Source organism: Ranitomeya imitator, chromosome 9 (assembly GCF_032444005.1).
Source record: "Ranitomeya imitator isolate aRanImi1 chromosome 9, aRanImi1.pri, whole genome shotgun sequence".
Lineage (NCBI taxonomy): Eukaryota > Metazoa > Chordata > Amphibia > Anura > Dendrobatidae > Ranitomeya > Ranitomeya imitator.
Window position 1 is genome coordinate 19,454,939 of NC_091290.1, and position 26,803 is coordinate 19,481,741.

Sequence of the window (26,803 nt, forward strand, 5' to 3'; positions counted from 1 at the left end):
AGCACACAGACGGCACACGGATGTCACACAGGCAGCACATGGATGGAACACGGACGGCACACAGACAGCACACGGACGGCACACAGACAGCACACGGATGTCACACAGACAGCACATGGATGGCACACGGATGTCACACAAACGGCACACAGACAGCACACGGACGGCACATGGATGGCATACGGACAGCACACGGACGGCACACAGACAGCACACAGATGTCACATGGACGGCATCCAGACAGCACACGGATGTCACGTGGACGGCACACAGACGGCACACGGATGTCACACGGACGGCACACAGACGGCACACGGATGTCACACAAGACGGCACACAGACAGCACATGGATGTCACACGGACGGTACACAGACAGCACACGGATGTCACACAGACAGCACACGGATCACACGGACGTCACACGGACATCACAGAGACGGCACACGGATGTCACACAGACGGCACACAGGCAGCACACGGATGTCAGACGGACGGCACACAGACAGCACACGGATGTTACACGGGCGGTACACGGACGTCACACAGACGGCACACGGATGGCACACAGACAGCACACGGACGGCACACAGACAGCACACGGATGTTACACGGACTGCACACAGACAGCACACGGACGGCACAGATGGCACACGGATGTTACACAGACGGCACACAGATGTCACATGAACGGCACACGGATGTCACATGGACGGCACACGGATGGCACATGGACGGCACACAGACGGCATACGAATGTCACATGGACGGTACACAGGCGGCACATGGACGGCACATGGATGGCACACGGACAGCATACGGATGTCACAGACAGCACACAGACATCACACGGACGGCATACGGATTGCACACAGTGATGGCCAACAGAAAACGCACAGAAGTAAGAGCGGACCATCTCAAGTGTAGCTTTTAAAGCAGACGTGTGAAGGGGCCTCACATACAGAAAAACAGCCAAAATAATGTCACTGCCACAGAGAGAGCACTCAGGGTCGACCTAAGAGCGAGTCGGTCCATGGTGGTCACTGCTGGGCGCTTGGTGTCAGTCTATGCACAAGGGAGACTCAATGGTAAAATCCCTTTACACAAGATCTATACAAACACAATCTTTTACACCTTGCTTGATGCCATCATCATGTGTGAAATTTAACAAGGGCGTTATAGGTGGCAGCATAAACCGGGCAATGTAAGATCTGACACCCTGTGGATCTAATTATAGCAGCCCCGAAGTATAATCAGAATGCCCCAAAAATGGGGGCCTCATATGCACAGATGGTATATGTTATACATGCTTTACATATATCCTCATATGTATAGTAATATAGTAATAGTGACCATACTGGTATAACCTGGGCCTCTCCTGTATATAATTATATATGTACAGGTGGTATAAACTGGGCATCTCCTGTATATAATTATACATGTACAGATGGTATAACCTGGTCATCTTCTGTATATATTTGTATATATATATATATATATATATACATATAGCTGGTATAACCTGGGCATCTCCTGCATATAATTATGGTATATATGTACAGGCGGTATAACCTGGGCATCTCGTGTGTATAATTATATATGTACAGATGGTATAACCCGGCCGTCTTCTGTATATATTTGTATATATACAGCTGGTATAATATGATAATATGAGCATCTTCTGCATATAATTATATATATATATATATATATATATATATATATATATATATATATATATATATCTGCTATAACCTGGGCATCTCCTTATATGTTCAGCTGGTATAACCTGGGCATCCTGTTTATATAATTCTACATATTGGCCATGAATAAGGCATAACTTGATGAAACCTGTCGGACAGTTCATGGTCTCCGGTATTTTTCAGTGTATAAGCGTTAAGTCTTATGGGATCGTCTCTGCATTTCCGGACTCTTTCTCGGTTTGGTCCTGAGGAGTCTGTGGATCCAGGCAGATGTCGGCACCAGCTGCGAGTCCTCTCCACATTGGCGCTGAGCCGATTCTTGGGACATGTTCCTGACATTCTCTGATACAAATGATGGGTCCAGCTGGTATAACCTAGGCATTTTCTTTACTATTGTGGGCTAAATTGGAATAATCTGATATTATGATCAAGCTGAGGTTTATTTCTAGGACACGGGGACGTTCATCCTGACGGAGAAGCAGGGTAGCGAGTAAGCTTCAGACTTAGCGGTGGCCCTAATACCGAGCCGCCAGAGTTGCTGGGTTTTTTGATGCCACCATCATTATCTTTCATAAAAACATGATAACATCCAACATCGCTGGTAACAATAACAGTATGACTGATTCGGATGCTGATGGTAACACCGCTCCCTAATTCTGCCCTAACCCTTCACCATAGGGTCATTGGCCGTCTCCAGGATCCTAAAATAAGTTTTTTTTTCTTAGATCTAAAATAAGGTCAGGAGGCGAGAAATACCCAGTAACAAGGATCTGATGTATCAAGTTCACGAAAATCAGTGTAAAGCCTAAAATATCACTAGAAGCGCCCTATAGTATAACATTACCTTCTCTACCGGCTGTGCCCGCGGATTAGTTCTCAGGTCCTACCCAAGAAGAAAGAAGAAGGAGCAGCGAGCGCAGACGTCCATTGTCTGCAGCAGATCCGCTCTTCTGCGGCAGCGTTCACACAGCAGCGCCTCCGCCTGCATTGCAATATCCCAATGAGAGGAGGAGGAGGAGGAGGATGCTCTGCAAGAATATATCCCGTCATTCCGCGCGCCTCCAGCTCCCAGCATGCAAATGGGTCATCGCATTTTAACCCCTTCATTCCCTCCGCCATCTACTAACAAACTGCACTTATGATGCACTTATAGGAAGATCAGGGATTTTTTTTATATATTTTTATGGTGATGACTATATTATGCGGGTTTTTTAATCTTTTTTTTTTTTTTTTATTACATATATTTTCATTATTTTTTGTTTTGCTATTTGCAGACAGGTGCAAAAAAAAAAAAACAATAAAAAATAAACAGAAAATGCCCAAATTTTCTCACTGGCATAATAAATAAAAAATTCGCTCTCTTGGAAGACATGAAACCAAGAGTGAATTAGGCCCATATCACACATCATGTGTTTTTCGCGGACAGAACACGTACCCATTATAGTCTATGGCCGTATTCACGTTGCCCTTTTTTTTTTTTTTGCACACCGAGATGTCCAACTCCAATCTGCAGCTTAAAATCGCCCATTTTTGGCATCCAGGAGCGATCGGTTTTATGATATTTAATGAGTAAGAGAAACTAGAAAATGTATTTTTATTTATTTTATTGCTATTTTTATTTATTTTTATTTTTTTTTGCATAAAAGAAAAACTGATGACAAATTGATGACAAAATCCGACGCATGGACCGAAAATGGATGAAAATGGGAACAGAAAAAAAACTGATGAAAAATAGTTCGTTTTTCTGCACCCATTAAGTAAAATACTTGCATTTTTCCAAAAAAATATGCAACGTAAAAAACTCACCAAAAACCCAAGCCGATCATAGACATGAGATTTATCTGCAGATCCCGCTTATGCTAACACCATTATGTGACCACCATTACCATCAGGTCGTCAGCAGAACTTTCCAAATCTAGCCAGATCTATCTCATGCCTGCCGCCATGTTTAGTGATCAAATGGATCTTAATCGGGAATTTTCTAAGAGTTTTTCTCTGATTTTTAGACCTCTAAATCCTTCCTAGAGACAAATACAGATAATGATAATATGTTCAAGAGATTTTCCAAGCTTAAAAAATATATTACTGCTTTTTTTCCCCCAGAAAAATAGCGCCACACCTGTCAACAGGTTGTGTGTGGTATTACAGCTGAGCCCCATTCACATCAATGGAGCGGAGCTGCAATACCAGACGCAACCCATGGACAGGTGTAGTGCTGTTTCTGGAAGAAAGCGGCCATGTTTTTTTTTTCTAAGCTTGGAAAATCCCTTTAGACTTGATCTTTTGGTGAGTGTTTGATTTTCTGCACCCATTAGGCCAAGTTCACGCTATCAGTATTTGGTCAGTATTTTACATCAGTATTTGTAAGCCAAAACGAGGAGGGTAATGAATGCAGAAGTGGTGACGTGTTCTTATACTTTTCCTCTGATTGTTCCTCTCCCGGTTTTTCCTTACAAATACTGATGTAAAATACTGACCAAATACTGAACGTGGCTTTAATCTTAAGTAAATTACCGTACTTGCATTTTATCAAAAATACGCAGTCTAAAAAAAAAAAAATCACCAAAAACTCATAATGGGAACGCAGCCTAAATGCCATGACCTAACAGATTTCCCATCAACAGGAAAAATATATATATATATTAAAAAAAATTCCTTGCAAATAAAAAAAAAACAGTAAACCCCTCCAAAACATTCTTTATATTTATTATATTCTTTTTGCAACATTTCCATATCCAGAAATCCTATTACTGCAGCCAAATATGGCAAAACAGGCACCGAGGCCTAAGCCTTTGTCATACAATTAGCAACGCCATAAAATATACATTAAAAAATAATGAAATCTTCCCAATAAACCAAAAACTGAACATTTCACATCCATAAATACTTATTTGTAGCCGGAATACAATTTTATTAAAATTTGTTTTATTTTTTGACGTTGTACGTTCTCCCGCTTCATGCAAATTTTTTTCAATGGGAAAAGGGCAGAAGATTCTACTCAACCATTCGGAATTCATGTCACTATGTATAAACACGGGCACGAACGACCTACATATAAGTGCGGGCAAAGGTAGAGGCTCATCCGGTATTACCAGGATGTTTTTTTTTATTTTTTTATTACATTTTTTTTTATTACATTTTTTTTTTACATCCATAAATACAGTTCAAATCCAATCTCTAAATATATATATATATATATATATATATATATATATATATGAAAATCATTTGTGTTTTCGAATATTTCACAAACATCCAGATTTGTTCTATTCCCAAATATTCAACTTTTTTTTTTTTTTACCAATAACATAAAAAAAAATTGTTCCGGTTCCTTCTGTCCTTACATAAATGAATTTCTCTATTTCTGTATTATTATTATTACGATGTAACAACCTACTTAAGTGCCAATTATAAGTATGGACTGACTTAGATACATTAAAGCACAATTGTAATATTTTTCTAGATTTTATTTTGTTATCATAAACCTTTAGTATTGTTCACTTAGGTAAAAGATCTTCCATTTCTAAAGGTTTACGAATTGTTCTGAGGCCTCAAATATTTTTTTGTTATCTGCACTGCTCATAAAAAATGTCTTTTTTTTTTTTGTCCAGGGATTAAACAAATTAGGAATATTAGACTTTATTTAAAAAAAAAATAAAATGATAGGAGTTTTCCCTAACATCTTTCGTCAGTAATTACATGGTTTGTTTTTTTTCTAAGACTCAGACAGTAACGTCTATACAGGATATTTAAGAAACGGAGAACTTCTTATGACGACATCATCATTCATCAACAAAAATTACAGGACGGGTATAGCGCCAATTTTATTTTATTTTTTCCTCAATCAACTTACACGTGGTAGAAATTTGCCGGCAGCTTATGGCATTTTTTGTTATGATCGCTTATATGTGATCAGCGTTATTTTATGTGCTCGATACAGTTCATGTTATAGAAAATGCCCAAAATCTATTCCAAAACATAACCAACAATCCAGGCAAGACATATAACAATCACCGCTACTGCCGCCAGTAAGCAAGAAACCAATCCACAAAACCGTAAGGAAATGGAAGCGTTAATCATAAGTCGGAAAGTCATCAGAAGACAAACAATAAAAACATAAAGTTTAGTATAACAATGAAAAATGTCAAAGGTCACAAAGTCACTTGTGATTTTATATATCTATATATATATACACATATATTTGTTTATATAATGTTAAAAAAGAAGTACAGCTATAACTTTTACATTTTATCACCTTTCATATGTTTATTTTATTTACACACACACATATATATATATATATATATTGACATTTTATCACTTTTCATATATCTGTCCATTTTGCGTATATATATATATATATATATACACACAGAACGGACAGATATATGGAAAGTGATAAAATGTAATAGTCACTGCTATACTTTTTAACATATATATATATATATATTCACAAGTGAATTTGTGATTTATGAGGTTTTTCCATTTAGCTTTTATGCCTTTGCTTTTTCATTCTGACCAGAAAAAAGTCCAACTTTTAGCAAAAGCAACACATCCATCCTAAACATACCCTAAATCAAGGCAAGACCTTTATAAAAAAAAAAACACTATGTACTGCTAAAACAGAAAAAAAAAACAAGGTCATAAAATCCATCTTTAAAAAAAAAAAACACATGGAAAGGCAAATCATTTGCCACGCCACAAAATCATAACAGATAAAACAAAAAAAAAAGTAAACGTTTATCAAAACTTTTTTTTAATAAAATTATACCATGAAATTACAGGGTTAAAAGGAACGGACTAGGCCGAAAGAATCTACCTCTAAGACCTCCAAATAAAGAACGTTTTGAATATTTGCCAATAAGAAAAAAAACATATGTGCTAAAAAAAATGATTCCCCAACCATCTACCCATGTGGAGGCCTAAAAAGCAATAAACCCCTGTACTAAACTTTATGTCAAGGGACCATGAAAAAACCTTCCTGACCGCACATGGATAAGGGTTGATATGTTGGGCTGTGTTGGAATATAATATACTGCCAAAGTTTCATTAGAAATATACTCCAGATAGAAGAAAAATTCTCTACTTCTGTTTTTCAAAATGTACATATGTTTATTACTAATGGAAATAAAAAAAAAATTAAAAAGAATTTCTTTTGCACTGAAATAATAAATCTATGAGTAACAATCGTCTACGTTCCTCGTGTTCTTGTTAGTGGTAAGTAGTGAGTGGAGACTTGGTATGAAAATTGATATCAATGCAGAAATAGGTACTTTTGAAATGGGAGGGAATTTGTTTATAATATATATGATGATATATACTCATATTGTTTATTACTGAGGGGCAGGAAGAGTTACAAAAATTACAGCAGATTTATCACGGTAAATTAAAAATCTAACTTTAATTTAGTCTATATAATCAAACTTTTTTATGTAGGATTTTCTAGCACAATCTTAAAAAAAAAATCTAAATATATATATATATATACTACATAAGTAAATTTTGATACTTATGTTCCTATGTGTATAAAAGTTTGCATATTTGCAAGGATCACACACAAATTATACTGGCTGCATTATATCTTGCATTCAATAGGATTTAAGGAGGCATCATGACGCTTTGATGTCAGCCTGCAGCACATACAGGGTTAAATTGGTGTGTGTATATATATATATATATATATATATATATATATATACTTTTTTTAGCTATTATTTAATGTTGTTTGTTTTCAGGAATCAATCATTATCTGGAATCCATCTGCATTTCTGTATGACCGCTTCAGAAACGGACGCACGCCGCCATCTGTAATTATATCGCATACTCATGATATAATTTATGCTTCATGTTTTCAGCTATAAATGGTGAATTATCATTAAGTTATAAAATTGCTAAATTTAATTAATATGACTTCCTTCACTAGACCCCTAAAGTTTCCAGATTAAAAAAATATATATATACAGTATATATATATGGCGTGAAGGTTTGTGATTCTGTCCTATGTCTCATCAAATTAAAAAAAAAAAATTAAATTTTTTTCTATATTTCAAAAATATCTTTTGCATCATTGCCCCGAGATCATTAGTCATTGCCAGGTATATGTTCATTTAACCTGACAAGTACGAAGTCTGTAAGTGACGGCAGTCCTGTGACTAAGAGGTTAAAATTATTCCCAATTTATGCCGGTGGTTACGAGTAATATGGCGAGTATCATTTTCTTATACGTGAATCATTCAATTATATAGCGCTGTACCTTCGGCCATAGGAAGAAAAAAAAAATAACCTCTTAGGCCATGAGTAACGACATCTTCTGATGCACGGACGATGTTTTTGCTTTTTTTTCTATGTTTGAATATTTTACATTAACCCTTCAAGAACACAATGACATTTTCTAAAGTTTAAAACCTTACCATAACCATATTTTATTTATTTTTATTTTTTTTTTAATGAACGGCTCCTTTTTTTTTTGGGGCCTACGTTTTTTGGGTGTAGTGTACTATATTCCTTTTCACTAAACTAATACAAGAGCCTCTGAGAAATAATAACGATAATCTAAAAAAAAAAAAAAAATCTATATTTTAAAGATCAATTAGAATGGATTCTAAAATTAATTTGTATCTATATTTAATATTGTGCTTAGGTTTTGTTTTTGTTTTTACCTCCCCTGAAAAATATAAAATCTATTCTTTTAGCCAACTCGCAACCTAAAATGTTTTAATATCGGTTGAAAAAATTTGACTTTTACCCTCACACACTACAAGCATATTTTATTTATTATATTGCGGCCTACCCCTGAAGTTTAAAGCCCTCATCATCGTATTCGGCAATATTGATCAATAATCTCCCGACACTATTATATTTGATATTTGGTATAATTAGAACTTTCTTTTTCTCAAATGTTCAAATGTTTAGAAGCTTAAAATTATATATATATATATATATATATATATATATATGTATATATATATATATATATATATATATATGTATATATATAATATGTTACATCTATACATATATATACAGTCTCATAGGTTTATGGTTGAAAAAGGACCCAAGTCCATTAAGTTCAATGTATCCTGATTTTTTATATATTTAAGTGTATATATATATATATATATATATATATATATATATATATATGTGTGTGTGCATATATATATATATATAGTGAAAAAATATATATATGTGAAGATATATATATTTCTGAAAATTATACTCTGTGTGGGGGACTTTTATCCTTGACGATAAGTAGATTTATGCTTTATTTTGTCATGGACTGTGATTTTTATTAGATATTGTTGTATATACGCTAATTAGTGGCCTAAAGATACTAAAACGCATTTTTTGGGTATTGAATGATGTGAAATATATAATGTTATCTACAAAGGGTTAATTGTTAAATGGAGTTTTAGCAATCATATATTTTGTATCTATCATGTATCTTTCACTATTTATCTTTGTTACATATATGGCGGTATTTTGGGTGGTGGGGGGTTTCGTAGTAGGATAGGACCCTACGATGTTCTTTTTGGGTGATGACTATAGACTGCATCCTAATACACTGACTTCAGTCTTTACAGTCTCCTGGTCCCTAATGAAAGATCTGTAACAGGGTCTCCCCCCAAATGTGCCATGTATAATACTAGTGCTTCCTATGTAGCACTGTGGACACCGGGACCCTCGGCTACGACTGTTAGCTGCTCCCCCTATAGCTTCACCCCTGCACCCACCACCCTGTGAATGTACGGTGATCAATACATCGCTATTGTAAGGAGCACGTATATTACATACACTATGTGACATCACAAAGCACTATATTATATAAATAGATCTATCCTCCCCTGTATCTTCTATAGAGCTGATGACATTGGGTCACTGCCCCCACTCACCCCCATAAATATGATAAATATGCCCCATTCTGATGTTTTCACAGGGGTCTCTTGCACCTAGTTGGGTGGGATGAAATCTCAGCCCCTCGCCCTTTCTCAGTCCCCATACACAATGCATTGGAGGAATTTTCTGTATCTTATATATTTGCTCATTATAAATCTTGATCTTCACATTATGACTCTCACTATAATCTGCCCCCGAAATAACTATTTTTTTTTCTTCTTTTTTTTCCAATTTACACAGTGAGTATCACTATAACTGACGTATATTTGTAGCGTGTAAATGGTGATTATTATTATTATTATTTTTAGCCTTTAAAACACGTCTCTGGGCCTTCGGAATAGCAACAATGGGATAACGGTCACGATTCCCTCTAATCTGTGCGTCCTGGAAATGATGGAGTTAAAAATTCTGCAGCCTGGTGGAGCAATAATTGGGCTCGTTAATCCTCATTAATATGTGGGTTTAACTATTTCCTTCCCAGAGAGCTCAGTTCAGAGTGATGACGGTCCGGCTTGGGGGGGTGTATGCGGTAGATTTGTAGGGTCACGCTATGGGGGGTACAGTATGTATAGCTGCACCTGCCTATACATCTGGCTGTATGGGATGCTAAGGGAAATATCACTCATATGTGTATTGATCTGATAGGATCTGATCATTAACCCATTACCTCCCAATGTCCTTTTTTTGGGGGGGACGCCTAATCTTTAGCTTCTAGCAACTAAGATTTTTTAATTTTTATAATTAGGTCCAATTTTTTTGTGTTGTTTTTCTAAAATGAATGCTTTCAAAATAAGAAATCATGTCACTGTCATTTTTAATTGAATATTGGGACGCCCTTTTCTGAAAAATCCGTACTTGTAAAAATTTGAATTTGGCAAGTAATGGGTTAATAGTATTTCCTATAATGCAGAATTTTTTTGTAACCGTCGTTCATCTCAATGGCGCTCGCAGAAATCCACACGCGTCAACCCGATTCAGATGAACACAACTAATTTCCAGAACTTTCTGCCACATTTTAAAGCTCAAGTTACCCTATTACACTTGCGTTGCTTTACCTCTACCCCCTGCAAAAAAGGAAAAGGAACCAAACACTTACCCTGAAATATGCTCCTATATGATGTCCTCACTTCATTGTCCCCGAGACCGTGCCTTTAAGAAGAACCCACTGTTGCATTTCGGTTGGACGTCCCTGAAATAGTTAAACACGCGTGAGATATCAACTCTCATCTCCTTCTAATTAATAAAGTTAGTGTTTGGTCAAATAACTAGTATTCGCCCCAAACCCATCACCTCCAAATTATTACACCCTATGACGCCCAAAATATAAAGTCAATACTGAAAATTACTGGTGTGCAACTGCACAAATGAGAATCTGGAGGACTATGCTGGGATCGGTAGTTCTACATCCCTATGACCCTGCATTGTTTGCATACAACAAATTGCAAGGTTCAAATTAAAAAAAAAAGCAAATAAAATAGCAAAAACGAAGTCTCATCTTGGAGGAAGGGGTATATAATTTTTGGGCTGCCGAAATGCGTGGTGGCGTTACCTTATTAAATCGATGTCTTGTGACATCACAGAGGTGACGACACCGGGACCCCGAGGACTTCGTGAGCCGCCATTGTGTCCGCGAGCTCCAGAGCAAAGTGACAGGCAGGATACAAATTGGTAAATGGAACCTTTTGCAAGACCGGCTAAGGGTAACATAAAAGGGAAATGTGGTCTGATAATAAGGACGTCATTGGTAAAATATGTAGGGTCTGTTGTAATAAGGGAATTCCCTGGAGGATCGTCGTCTTCCAAGATGTGTGCATTGATCCATGAGACATATGCAGCCTTAATCTAGCTCTACACACAGCATAGCTGTTAAAAGATGTCCAAATCCCTACTATCACCCCCATCATCAACCCCCTTCCCCAGAAACACTTTCGTTATGGGCTGATAGGCGGCTCTCAATACCTTGTATTTTGGAATGAAACACGAATGGGTTAACTTACCGATGAGTACAAATGACTGCTACTGATCCATTAGATCCTAACTATTACTGTAGCTGTAGATTGCCAGATCTTCCAGGAGAACAACAGTTAACATCCTAAAGGTTGTTTATTAGATAATAGGATCCCTTTAATTTGCTCCCTCCCCAAATTGTTGAGTTATTAGGACACCTCAGTTGGGCTGAATGCTCCACCGCTAGTAATTTATTGTCAGGTTCCGAGTAGGTTTTTCTGTGCAGGTTCACTTTAAAATGCTCTAAGTTATCAATAAGATGCCATTGAAGCCGATCAGGAGTTTTTATATAGACAGATGAGTCACCGAGACCGGCGGCCGGTAATTCATCCGCCTGTCCTTCACCCCACAGCCGGTTAACACCAACCTTCATTTTCTTTTTTTTAACGAGACACGATAAAACTCATGTACAATGCAAAGATTTTGTTTCCGTTTTGTCAGAAATCTCATAATATCATAACATATAATAATTATCTCCTCACCTTACATAATCCTATGCCAAGTAGAGCTCATTATCTCCTCACCTTACATGATTCCTCCACGAGAAGTTCTCATTATCTCCTCCCCTTACATGGTTCCTCCACAAGAAGTTCTCATTGTCTCCTCCCCTTACATAGTTCCTACACAAGAAGTTCTCATTATCTCCTCCCCTTACATGGTTCCTCCACAAGAAGCTCTCATTGATTCCGTCCCCCTAACATAGTTCCTACACAAGAAGTTCTCATTATCTCCTCCCCTTACATGGTCTGCCACAAGAAGCACTCACTATCTCTCCCCTTACATGGTTCCTCCACAAGAAGCTCTCATCTCCTGCCCTTACATGGTTCCTCCACAAGAAGCTGTCACTATCTCCCTCCCTTACATGGTTCCTCCACAAGAAGCTCTTATTATCGCCTCCCCTTATGTAGTTCCTCCACAAGAAGCTCTTATTATCTCCTCCCCTTACATGGTTCCTCCACAAGAAGCTGTCACTATCTCCTCCCCTTACATGGTTCCTCCACAAGAAGCTCTTATTATCGCCTCCCCTTATGTGGTTCCTCCACAAGAAGCTCTCATTATCTCCTCCCTTTAGATGGTTCCTCAACTAGAAGCTCTCATTATCCCCTCCCCTTACATGGTTCCTTCACAAGAAGCTCTTATTATCGCCTCCCCTTATTTGGTTCCTCCACAAGGAGCTCTTATTATCTCCTCCCCTTACATGGTTCCTCCACAAGAAGCTGACACTATCTCCTCCCCTCACATGGTTCCTCTACAAGAAGCTCTCATTATCTCCTCCCCTTACATGGTTCCTCAACAAGAAGCTCTCATTATCTCCTCCTCTTACATGGTTCCTCAAAAAGAAGCTCTTATTATCGCCTCCCCTTATGTGGTTCCTCCACAAGAAGCTCTTATTATCTCCTCCCCTTACATGGTTCCTCCACAAGAAGCTATCACTATCTCCTCCCCTTACATGGTTCTTCCACAAGAAGCTCTCATTATCTCCTCCCTTTACATGGTTCCTCAACAAAAGCTCTCATTATCTCCTCCCCTTACATGGTTCCTTCACAAGAAGCTCTTATTATCGCCTCCCCTTATGTGATTCCTCCACAAGAAGCTCTTATTATCTCCTCCCCTTACATGGTTCCTCCACAAGAAGCTGTCACTATCTCCTCCCCTTACATGGTTCTTCCACAAGAAGCTCTCATTATCTCCTCCCTTTACATGGTTCCTCAACAAAAGCTCTCATTATCTCCTCCCCTTACATGGTTCCTTCACAAGAAGCTCTTATTATCTCCTCCCCTTACATGGTTCCTCCACAAGAAGCTGTCACTATCTCCTCCCCTCACATGGTTCCTCTACAAGAAGCTCTCATTATCTCCTCCCCTTACATGGTTCCTCAACAAAAGCTCTCATTATCTCCTCCTCTTACATGGTCCCTCAAAAAGAAGCTCTTATTATCGCCTCACCTTAAGTGGTTCCTCACAAGAAGCCCTTATTATCTCCTCCCCATACATGGTTCCTCCACAAGAACCTCTTATTATCTCCTCCCCTTACATGGTTCCTTTATAAGAAGCTCTCATTATCTCCTCCCCTTACATGGTTCCACTATAAGATGCTCTAATTTTCTCCTTCCGTTACATGGTTTCTCCACAAGAAGCTCTCATTATCTCCACCCCTTACATGGTTCCTCCATAGGAAGCTCTTATCATCTCTTCCCCTTACGTGGTAGCTCCATAAGAAGCTCCCTCTTTCTCCTCCCCTTACGTGGTTACTCCACAAGAATCTCTCTTTATCTCCTCCCCTTACAAGGTTACACCACAACAAGCTCATTATCTCCTCCTCTTACATGGTTCCTCAAGAAGAAACTCTCTTTATTTCCTCCCCTTACATGGTTCTTCCACAAGAAGCTCTCATTATCTCCTACTCTTATGTGGTTCCTCACCAAAAAGCTCTCATTATCTCCTCCCCTTACGTGGTTCCTCCACAAGAATCTCTCTTTCTCTCCTCCCCTTACATGGTTACACCACAACAAGCTCTCATTATCTCCTCCTCTTACATGGTTCCTCCACAACAACCTCTCTTTATCTCCTCCCCTTACATGGTTCTTCCACAAGAAGCTCTCATTATCTCCTACTCTTATGTGGTTCCTCACCAAGAAGCTCTTATTATCTCTTCCCCTTACATGGTTCCTCCACAAGAAGCTCTCATTATTTCCTACTGTTATATGGTTCCTCCATAGGAAGCGCTCATTATCTCCTCCCCTTACATGGCTCCTCAGCAATATGCATTAATTATCTCCCCCCTTACATGATTCCACTACAAAAAGCTCTCATTATCTCTTTCTCTCACTTTTCCTTCACAATTATGTGCTCATTATCTCCTCCCCTTACATGGTTCATCCACAAGAAGCTCTCATTATCTCCTCCCCTTGCATGGTTCCTCCACAAGAAGCTTTCATTATCTCCTCCCCTTACATGGTTCCTCCACTAGAAGCTCTCATTATCTCCTCCCCTTACATGGTTCCTCCACAAGAAGCTCTCATTATCTCCTCCCCTTGCATGGTTACTCCACAAGAAGCTTTCATTATCTCCTCCCCTTACATGGTTCCTCCACAAGATGCTCTCATTATCGCCTCCCCTTACATGGTTCCTCCACAAGAAGCTCTCATTATCTCCTCCCCATACATGGTTCCTCCACAAGAAGCTTTCATTACCTCCTCCCCTTACATAGTTCCTCCACAAGAAGCTCTCATTGTCTCCTCCCTATACATAGTAGTGTAGGGCTGTTCCTGTGAGTAGGGGACTGTGATTCTTTATCATGACCAGCAACATGATGTCTCTGCCGGCTCACAAATTCAGTTTCAGCTTATGGACCATGTAGATTTCCCATATTATTAGTAATTACGGGATTGTCACTCAAGACCAAATCTCTATATCTCAGCTTACTTGTACTTCTGCTCAAATATCTGCTTTGTGATTGCTTTTTAAGCAATTCTATTTATTTGCAATCTCTCATTCATACTGATTTCTAATAGCACTTGGCAGTGGATAAGGATGGAAATGTCCCCTACATGTCTTAGCATATGTCCTATACGTTATCAATACTAATGTATGGAAGAATAGCTAATATTGTCATTTTTGCAGTTATCTACATTTAACCCATGCCGATGCGGCTCGGTGGCAATTTCTGCGTCCAATGTGTGTTGGGTCACAAGTCCTAGAAAAGTGATTGCTTGTTCTAATATTCCCGTTACCGTACCTTACATATATATACCAATCATTCATAGCACTAAAATCAATAGATCAGTGTAGTGGCTGACATTATATTATTTATCTGGAGACAATGGCACCCATTGGGGGGTGGGATATATCGCGAAGTTGATGTGTTGGAAAAATGGAAAAGCAGAAAGACCTGTGCGATGGACAAGTGCCAAACTGTGATCCTAGTAATTTCTGGTTTGCATGTACTAAAATTGAACCAATAATAAGTAATCCAATGACAAAGTCGTTATTGATGTATGGGGGGAGCGCAATCTCATGGAAGAGTCCAATCTCACGGAGGAGTCACTTTTGGGCAAAATGACTGCGTCTATGGGGCTGTGTATCCACATCATACAGAATATTAGGTTTTAATTTTATGGCTTATTTTCAAACAAGAATGCAAATATGGGGGGGGGGAGAGATTCGTGAAGTTGCACTTTTGATCTGAAACGTCAGGAGTCAAAAGGTGTAAAGGCTACGTTCACACATTGTGGGTTTTTTCAATAATAGCAATAGAATCTCAATATCTTTGGTAAAATTATGGAAAAATTATTTTGGCTGTGACTATGGTAAAAAAAGAAAATACAAGGTTTGAACGAAGCATAGGGGTAAGGCAAAATAATTAGGGGTATTTGTTAAAAATGTTGCATAAGGTTATACTTCTGAGTTTAAAAAATGTATACCTTTGAAATTAAGAAAATTCTTCTGTAGGTTTGAATTGGTCTGTCTACAGCAATAACGCAAAGCCCTTTTTAGCTATTATTGGGGGTCTTAAGGACATTTTACCTGCAGAAACCATCCGGACACAAATGAGAGCTGCAATTTAAGACAAATCTGCCTACAGATAAGTTTGTCTCTATCGCTATACTTTGCTTATACATTTCAATGTAGCTCTGAAAAAGTACTGGGTCAACTATACCGGAGAGTCTTATGAGCAAAAGTATGTAAAATAATAAGGAAAAAAAACCTGCCTCTCTAGTGCCACCTCAAGGTCAACATCTGACTCTACAGTGTAGCTGCCTATAGGTGGCACTAGAGAGCAGGAGACCTATTTTGCGCACAACAATATCCAAGCATTGAATATAAATATTTTATGTTCCAAAAATATAATTGCAGCGGACGGGTATTTTATTTGTCCTTCATATTTCTTCTTCTGATCAAATTCATCTCAGGATTTGGCAAAAAAAAAAGTTAAAAACTGCATCAAACTGCCAAGTGGTGACAGAGCTATGTAGGAAATGTTATTGAGTTGATTATAAAAGGCGGGTTACTGGTCCTGAATTATAAAAAAATAAAGAAAATCTGTTTTTATTGAATGTTTGTTGCAGAGTATAGGAACTTACCTGTGAGAGGGGAGAACCTCCATAAAAGTAGCCCATAATGCAAAGAAATGCAAAGTAAAGAAATCTACAATCACTTTATTTCACCCTGAGTCATTGCTTCTATCCGTTCAGTCTTCTTTCTTGGCTAGTATCTGTAGATTTTCTGTTAATCTGCTGTTTATTACACATCTCTTTACAATTACCTTGTTGTGTGGGATTTACTCCAGGCTTGTATGTCACTGCAAGACAAAATAACAACGAAAATAATGTTATATATATATATATATAAAATGTTTCTTATACAATTCTTAAAGTAGATCTATAACCAGATTTCACAATACACACAGCGAATTATTAAATTGATTTCTTAGACCTGATGAGGCTGATGTACTTATTGTGAAAATCCATGTTAGAATGTCTGTATAATCCTTTGTAAAAATGTAGACTCAATCTCCCCCAGCTAGTCTGACAGCTCTTCAGTGTTTTTCCTCTTTGTTGCTCCTGAATCTTCACCCACTTAACCTGATTGACAGCTCCTCAGTATCCCTTCTCCCTGCTACATCTGAATCTCCACTCAGTCTCATTGACAGCTCCTCAGTGTCCCTCTTCGCTGCTGCTGAATCCACTTACCCAGCCTGATTGATTGCTCTTCAGTGTCTCTCCTCCCTGCTGCTGAATCACCATACACCTATTATGATTGACAGCTCCTCAGTGTTCCTCCTCTCTGCTGCTGAATCTTCACTTACTAGTCTGATTGACAGCTCCTCAGTGTTCCTCCTCTCTGCTGATTAATCTTCACTTACTATTTGATTGACAGCTCTTCAGTGTCCTCCTCTCTGCTGCTGAATCTTCAGTTCCTAGCCTGATTGACAGCTCTTCAATGTTCCTCCTCTCTGCTGCTGAATCTTCACTTCCTATCCTGATTGACAGCTCCTCAGTGTTCCTGCTCTCTGCTGCTGAATCTTCACTTCCTATCCTGATTGACAGCTCTTCAATGTTCCTCCTCTCTGCTGCTGAATCTTCACTTCCTATCCTGATTGACAGCTCCTCAGTGTTCCTCCTCTCTGATGCTGAATCTTCACTTCCTAGCCTGATTGACAGCTCCTCAGTGTTCCTCCTCTCTGCTGCTGAATCTTCACTTACTAGTTTGATTGACAGCTCCTCAGTGTTCCTCCTCTCTGCTGCTGAATCTTCATTTACTAGTTTGATTGACAGCTCCTCAGTGTTTCTCCTCTCTGCTGCTGAATCTTCACTTCCTATCCTGATTGACAGCTCCTCAGTGTTCCTCCTCTCTGCTGCTGAATATTCACTTCCTATCCTGATTGACAGCTCTTCAATGTTCCTCCTCTCTGCTGCTGAATCTTCACTTCCTAGCCTGATTGACAGCTCCTCGGTGTTCCTCCTCTCTGCTGCTGAATATTCACTTTCTATCCTGATTGACAGCTCTTCAATGTTCCTCCTCTCTGCTGCTGAATCTTCACTTACTAGTTTGATTGACAGCTCCTCAGTGTTCCTCATCTCTGCTGCTGAATCTTCATTTACTAGTTTGATTGACAGCTCCTCAGTGTTCCTCCTCTCTGCTGCTGAATCTTCACTTACTAGTTTGATTGACAGCTCCTCAGCGTTTCTCCTCTCTGCTGCTGAATCTTCATTTACTAGTTTGATTGACAGCTCCTCAGTGTTCCTCCTCTCTGCTGCTGAATCTTTACTTCCTATCCTGATTGACAGCTCCTCAGTGTTCCTCCTCTCTGCTGCTGAATCTTCACTTCCTATCCTGATTGACAGCTCTTCAATGTTCCTCCTCTCTGCTGCTGAATCTTCACTTACTAGCCTGATTGACAGCTCCTCAAAGTCCCTCCTCTCTGCTGCTGAATCTTCACTTCCTATCCTGATTGACAGCTCTTCAATGTTCCTCCTCTCTGCTGCTGAATCTTCACTTACTAGCCTGATTGACAGCTCCTCAGTGTTCCTCCTCTCTGCTGCTGAATCTTCACTTACTAGTTTGATTGACAGCTCCTCAGCGTTTCTCCTCTCTGCTGCTGAATCTTCATTTACTAGTTTGATTGACAGCTCCTCAGTGTTCCTCCTCTCTGCTGCTGAATCTTCACTTCCTAGCCTGATTGACAGCTACTCAGTGTTCCTTCTCTCTGCTGCTGAATCTTCACTTCCTAGCCTGATTGACAGCTACTCAGTGTTCCTCCTCTCTGCTGCTGAATCTTCACTTCCTAGCCTGATTGACAGCTACTCAGTGTTCCTCCTCTCTGCTGCTGATCCTTCACTTACTAGTTTGATTGACAGCTCCTCAGTGTTCCTCCTCTCTGCTGCTGAATCTTCACTTACTAGTTTGATTGACAGCTCTTCAGTGTCCTCCTCTCTGCTGCTGAATCTTCACTTCCTAGCCTGATTGACAGCTCCTCAGTGTCCCTCCTCTCTGCTGCTGAATCTTCACTTCCTAGCCTGATTGACAGCTCTTCAGTGTTCCTCCTCTCTGCTGCTGATCCTTCACTTACTAGTTTGATTGACAGCTGCTCAGTGTTCCTCCTCTCTGCTGCTGAATCTTCACTTCCTATCCTGATTGACAGCTCCTCAGTGTCCCTCCTCCCTCCTGCTCCTGAGATCTCACTCTGCTCAGTACAAGCTGCAGCTGTCCGTCAGGCTGGGTGGATGAAATCATGAACTCTCTAACGATTCAGCTGGGCTGAATAAAATATGCATCTTAATATCCGAACTACACAGCAGCCATTGTTACACGGATCTTCAAACTAATTACACCAGCCTCATCAGGTCTAAGAGATCTATTTAATAACATAGACAGCTTGTACTGCTAAATCTGAAGAGAAGTAGATATCCGACCTTCACAATGACTTTTTATTCCTCCAGTGCATCGAATACAAACATTTAAACGTTGGTTCATTTTTCCTTTAAATACCCGTATGATTAGTTAAGGGGCTATTCACAGTCACATCTGCAAAGGGGCAAATTTAGGGAGACGGGGAGCAGCCATTGCTCCTTGTTGTTGCTGGCGGTTATTTGTTTTATTTCCGATGTATCAATTCTCTTCAACAGCTCTTCAATGTTCCTCCTCTCTGCTGCTGAATCTTCACTTCCTATCCTGATTGACAGCTCCTCAAAGTCCCTCCTCTCTGCTGCTGAATATTCACTTACTAGCCTGATTGACAGCTCCTCAGTGTTCCTCCTCTCTGCTGCTGAATCTTCACTTCCTATCCTGATTGACAGCTCTTCAATGTTCCTCCTCTCTGCTGCTGAATCTTCACTTACTAGCCTGATTGACAGCTCCTCAGTGTTCCTCCTCTCTGCTGCTGAATCTTCACTTACTAGCCTGATTGACAGCTCCTCACTGTTCCTCCTCTCTGCTGCTGAATCTTCACTTACTAGTTTGATTGACAGCTCCTCAGTGTTCCTCCTCTCTGCTGCTGAATCTTCACTTACTAGTTTGATTGACAGCTCCTCAGTGTTCCTCCTCTCTGCTGCTGAATCTTCACTTACTAGCCTGATTGACAGCTCTTCAGTGTTCAGTGTTCCTCCTCTCTGCTGCTGAATCTTCACTTACTAGCCTGATTGACAGCTCTTCAGTGTTCCTCCTCTCTGCTGCTGAATCTTCACTTCCTATCCTGATTGACAGCTCCTCAGTGTTCCTCCTCTCTGCTGCTGAATCGTCACTTCCTATCCTGATTGACAGCTTCTCAGTGTTCCTTCTCTCTGCTGCTGAATCTTCACTTCCTATCCTGATTGACAGCTCCTCAGTGTCCCTCCTCCCTCCTGCTCCTGAGATCTCACTCTGCTCAGTACAAGCTGCAGCTGTCCGTCAGGCTGGGTGGATGAAATCATGAACTCTCTAACTCTTCAGCTGGGCTGAATAAAATATGCATCTTAACATCCGAACTACACAGCAGCCATTGTTGCACGGATCTTCAAACTAAATTACACCAGCCTCATCAGGTCTAAGAGATCTATTTAATAACATAGACAGCTTGTACTGCTAAATCTGAAGAGAAGTAGATATCCGACCTTCACAATGACTTTTTATTCCTCCAGTGCATCGAATACAAACATTTAAACGTTGGTTCATTTTTCCTTTAAATACCCGTATGATTAGTTCGGGGCCTATTCACAGTCACATCGGCAAAGGGGCAAATTTAGGGAGACGGGGAGCAGCCATTGCTCCTTGTCGTTGCTGGCGGTTATTTGTTTTATTTCCAATGTATCAATTCTAGACCTTCTATAAAAGACATGAAACGTTTGGTTCATGTCGACAACGTTGAGAACATTTTTTGGACCCGATCACGTAACAGTTCTGTTCTCATTTATTTAGCAGGCGCAAAACTCCGAGTGATGGAAAATCCCTGACACAATGGGAAATGCTGCATTACGATGTAAATTAACAGCTTGGCTCGCCGAGAGACTCGAAGCAAGCAGTTTCCAGAATGATTCTGCTGCGTTCACAAGCAGCGGCACAGTCCTGCCCACAAGCCATGAGACAGGTGTTCCCCCGGTGTTCCTGCTCCGTGTCATCCATTACTGCAGTGATGTCATCTCGCCTAATCTCTGCACAGCACCACAATAAACAGAAATCCCCGATGTCTCCAGTCATTTTGACAGATTCTGTCCTTTAATATAAATCAGTCACAAAAGAGGCAGGAAGGAAAAACAGGGGCGTTATGTGACTGTAACCAAAAACCGCCATAGCTGCCAAAAATGGCTCCTGATAATGGCATGGCCAGGACCTAGCTAGAAGATGAGAAGCTCAGCCCATTTTGAAGGAGTTTTTCTCTTTTTGGGGGGTAGGGGAGTTCAGTATAACTGGCATTTTATTTATTTTAAGGAATGGTTTCAGTAAACATTAGCCATTACCGATCAGGCCCCCCCCCCCCCCTTCTTGCTCCTAGCACCCCTGGAAAATAGCTATTTGGTTGTGGAGAGTCATGGCCAGCCAGCGATCTTCCCTGCAGTTCTTTCAGTAAGGGAAATTTTGTATTAAAAGACGGATATTGTAATCCAAGGATAACTAACGCCCTCTAGAATTAGAGCCCATGCTGCATCTTCATTTTTAGGATTGGGGGAGTCGAAAAGGTTGGACCCCCACGGTTCAAAAAATAGTCCTTCTCACAAAATTAGAATATCATAAAAAGTTAATTTATTTCAGTTCTTCAATACAAAAAGAGAATCTCATATATTATATAAAGTCATTACAAACAGAGTGATCTATTTCATGTGTTTATTTCTGTTAATGTTGATGATTATGGCTTACAGCCAATGAAAACCCAAAAGTCATTATCTCAGTAAGTTATAATACCTTATAACAACAGCTTGAAAAATTATTTTAAAATCTGAAATGTTGGCCTACTGAAATGTATATACAGTAAATGCACTCAGTACTTGGTCGGGGCTCTTTTTGCATCAATTACTGCATCAGTACTGAATCAGAACCTCCCACTCCCGTCTCCAAGACTTTACACGTGCTGCGCCGATTCTTTGGAATGCACTACCTAGGTTAATACGATTAATCCCCAATCCCCACAGTTTTAAGCGTGCCCTAAAAACTCATTTGTTCAGACTGGCCTACCGCCTCAATGCATTAACCTAACGATCCCTGTGTGGCCTATTTATAATAAAAAAAAAAAAAAAAAGTTCCTCGCATCATGTTCTCATACACTTTATGCAGTATTAGCCCTCTGTGTCTGTACTGCTACATACTTAGGCAGGTAACTGGTTCATGCAGCTTTACATGAACACCTGAGCCTTACACTATAGCTGGTCCGAATAACTAAAGCAATTGTTACCATCCACCTCTCGTGTCTCCCCTTTTCCCCATAGTTTGTAAGCTTGCGAGCAGCAGGGCCCTCACTCCTCCTGGTATCTGTTTTGAACTGTGATTTCTGTTATGCTGTAATGTCTATTGTCTGTACAAGTCCCCTCTATAATTTGTAAAGCGCTGCGGAATATGTTGGCGCTATATAAATAAAAATTATTATTATTATTATTATTATCAATGCAGTGTGGCATGGAGGCGATCAGCCTGTGGCACTGCTGAGGGGTTATGGAAGCCCAGGTTGCTTTGATAGCAGCCTTCAGCTCGTCTCCATTGTTGGGTCTGGTGTCTCTCATCTTCCTCTTGACAATACTCCATAGATTCTCTATGGGGTTAGGGTCAGGCGAGTTTGCTGCCAATCAAGCCCAGTGATACTGTTGTTTTTACACCAGGTATTGGTACTTTTGGCCGTGTGGACAGGGGCCAAGTCCTGCCGGAGAATGACATTTCCATCTCCATAAAGCTTGACGGCAGAGGGAAGCATGAAGTGCTCTAAAATTTCCTGGTAGACAGCTGTGCTGACTTTGGTCTTGATAAAACATAGTGGACCTCCACCAGCAGATGACATGGCTCCACAAACCATCACTGATTGTGGACACTTCACACCAGACCTCCAGCAGCTTGGATTGTGGCCTCCACTCTTCCTCCAGACTCTGGGACCTTGATTTCCAAATGAAATGCAAAATTTACTCTCATTTGACAACACCTTGGACCACTGACAACAGTCCGGTTCTTCTTCTCCTTGGCCCAGGTAAGACGCTTCTGGCGTTGTCTATTGGTCATGAGTGGCTGACACAAGGAATGTGACACTTGTAGCCCATGTCCTGGATACGTCTGTGTGTGGTGGCTCTTGAAGCAATGACTCCAGCAGCAGTCCACTCCTTGTGATTCTCCCAAAAATTTGTGAATGGCCTTTTCTTAACAATCCTTTCCAAGCTGTGGTTATCCCGGTTGCTTGTGTACCTTTTTCTATCACACTTTTTCCTTCCACTCCACTTTCCATTAATCTGCTTGGATACAGCACTCTGTGAACAGCCGGCTTCTTTAGCAATGACCTTTTGTGGCTTCCCCTCCTTGTGGAGTGTGTCAATGACTGCCTTCTGGACATCTGTCATGTCAGCAGTCTTCCCCATGATTGTGGAGCTACTGAAACAGACTGAGGGACCTATATAAACACTTAGGAAGCCTTTGCAGGTGTTTTTTGTTAATTATTCTAATTTACTGAGATAATGACTTTTGGGTTTTCATTGGCTGTAAGCCTTAATCATCAACATTAACAGAAATAAACACATGGAATAGATCACTCTGTGTGTAATGACTCTATATAATATGTGAGTTTCACTTTTTGTATTGAATAACTGAAATAAATTAACTTTTTATGATATTCTAATTTTGTGAGAAGCACCTGTAAATTCCATCACTTTACAAAAAAACAATATCACTTTAAATAGAGTCTGTCAGCGCAAAATGACTGTTCAAACCAAGCACAGGTGCCCAGAGCATAATTGGGGTGGCCAAACAGTGCGGTGCACGTTTCCATCTATTTCTTTTTCAACTATCTCCACCTTCCTCTGGTTCTATAAAGCCAAAAGCAGAAAATCCAGGAAAAGGAGGGCAGAGATGGAAAGAAAGTAGGTGAGAAGATGCCTTATCCTGCTCAGCTATGCAAAGGGGGCGTCAACCACCTGTGCTTGGTTTGAACAGTCATTCTGTGCTGATAGTTACTTTATATCCCTTCTCTTTCAGTTCCTGGAAGCCCAGTGGGGAGTATCCCTGAATGATTGACAGTCTTCTCCATCTGCAAACAGGAAAGGAAATCAATTATTTTATAGGACCGCCCACTGGACTCTTGGAAATAAAAATTAGTGGGGTTTTAAAGGGAATGTGGGAATCTATCAGTAACTTTTTGTTACTCAGTCTGAGAGCAGCATAATCTAGGGACAGATATCGTGGCTTGTCCTGATGAAGAAGTTGTGACGATTAAACAGCTTAAACTTGGATCGGCATCTCCTCTTCCTTTCTACGGCAGCGCAGATTAACCCATTGGTTCTGTTTGTTTGCAGCATAATCTAGGGGCAGAGATCTGAATTCCAGCAGCGTTTTTACTCACTGAGCAGCTTGCTGGAGTTTTGACAAAATGTTTGTTTTATCAGCAGTAGGTTATCACTAAAGAACTAGTAAACCTGCAGGCAGTGCAACCCAGCTGCAACCACTGATTGGCAGCTTTCTGCCTATGCACAGTGTACACAGAAAGCTACCAAGCAGTGGTGTGGGCGGGGTTGTACAGAGCTCAGCATTCAGAGCACTGCTAGATCTGCAGCAGAGAAAAATGTGATTTTATTAAAAAAAAAAAAAAATGCAGCAAGCTGCTCAGTAAGTGACGCATTGCTGGAATCAGTTTCTCTGCTCCTAAATCAGACGGACTAGCAAAAACCTACTGACAGATTCCATTAAAATAAATACATAAGGAAATAAAATCTTTTCAAAAATAAAACTGTATATAAATCATAACATCAGATATTTAACAAGGGTTCAAAGAGCCAGTAATATCCACAGCACTGAACCAGGAGCCGACACAGACAGAGGGGCCCCTGCACAAGAACAGATGGGCCCTTTGCAGACCAATAGCTCCTCATAATGCACAATTCTGCTTTCAAGGTGGAACTTGGCCCCTTACCTCCTTGGTATGATGCAAGGTTGCACCACTGGTATGTCCGTCCCTGAACGGAACCATTATTTTATAGAGGCATTACTAACACCATGACCCGTCAACACCACATGACCAGCTTGTTGATGGTTTCCAGGGAGCCCCATATATTTTTACGTTTCCTCTTCTGAGCTTTAGTGCAAATCTCAATCGCAATACATTGTCATTAATATATTCCACAATCATTGTGCAATGCTGATTTAACCCATGCACTGCCTCTTTACAGTACAGCCGTTCTCTTGGCATCCCAGGGGCACATTTCTGATCGTTTCCCCTATGTCCCCCCCCCCCATAGATAAATCGGTGCAAGTATGCTGGAGCTTTACATTGCGGACATAGACCCCGCCATGGATATGGATGTCGGATTTTGCAACATTCCCTGAAAAGCGAATTAATCGCACATTATAAACGATCAGAATGTGAGAGTTCCTAATTACAGGAATAGAGTAATGGAATAGAACATTGCCAGCGTTTCATTCCGAGCATTAGAGGCTTTTTCCATGCGTTCCTATTGTATCCCTGACGTTGCTAAGGGGATTCCTCTGCTGAAAACCAACCAGATCTGTGATTTCCTTGCTGCTCTGCAGCTCAGGCAACATGCTATGGATATTTCACAGTAGGTAATGTACATTACAGCCGGGCCGCACAATGATTTCCATCAGATGCAATGCATTTCTTTATATTAGCGTGTGCCTGCAGACGAACACTAGTTTATGGGGGGGCTTGTTATTGGTCACAGATTAGGAGTTACCATATCTGATGATGAGCGAACGTGCTCCTATAAGGTGTTATCTGAGCATGCTCTAAAAATATGTTCCCACGGCTATTCAACAGGATTCCCTGTTTGTTACACAATCCCAACATGTGTTGTGGCTGTCGAACAGCCGCGAGACTTGAAGGCGCAGGGACTCGAACATATTATTCGAGCACGCCGAAGAGACTCGGTTAGCACCCGAGCATGCTCAGATAACACCTTGCTCATCACTACTGTGCAGCAATTTGCTGCATTCACAGATGGAATCCCTGCAGCTGGACATCATGTGATCACCCTGGAAACCTCCTATCAAAAAGATTGTCCAGTGTGAACGACGCCTATGAAGATGGCTTGCGCCCACCTAGTACAGGTATCCCAGGTGCAGGGAACGCTTGTCCTTCTGCTTGCGGAAAGTTATTGGGTGTAATGAATTTGTACCTGGAGAAAACCTTGATTTCTGTAAATCAAAGATAGTGCAGAATCTCTCCATTCACTATTCCTTAGGTTCTGCAATTCCTGAAGAAGCCAACATTTCAGCCACCTACCCGAAAAAATGGGCAGATGAATGCCATGGCGGCAGCTAGTAAAGCACCAGTCTCATTCAGCAGACTTTATGCCAAGGATGCTTCATTTTTCTTGTAATGGGCAACAGCTGATCAGCTTCACAAAGGGTTAAACTGACCCATCACAAAGGGTTAAACTGACCCATAGGAAGAACTGGGAGATAGATATGAAAATCGGGAGAAGGCAATGGAAGAGATCACGTCCAGCGACCCTCATTGATGACCTGTCCGGTCTGTAGCACGGGACACTACTGCTGTCATTGACATATTAATACGATTTTTC

General features: G+C 40.3%; 2 long non-coding RNA genes across 3 annotated transcripts in view; one reads left to right on the plus strand and one right to left on the minus strand.

The window, feature by feature from the left end:
- Nucleotides 1-26,803, plus strand: part of LOC138648881 (uncharacterized) — a 400,375-nt gene that overhangs the window by 294,040 nt on the left and 79,532 nt on the right. The gene's annotated exons all lie outside the window — the stretch shown is intronic.
- Nucleotides 1-26,803, minus strand: part of LOC138648880 (uncharacterized) — a 102,380-nt gene that overhangs the window by 5,786 nt on the left and 69,791 nt on the right. The window contains exons 5-7 of one of the 2 annotated variants that reach the window (XR_011315212.1): nt 16,688-16,905; nt 10,694-10,786; nt 2,546-2,729 (exon numbers count right to left, since the gene is read on the minus strand). This is a non-coding gene — a long non-coding RNA (uncharacterized lncRNA). The remainder of the gene's footprint in view (nt 1-2,545; nt 2,730-10,693; nt 10,787-16,687; nt 16,906-26,803) is intronic. The other variant, XR_011315211.1, reaches the window with a different exon arrangement.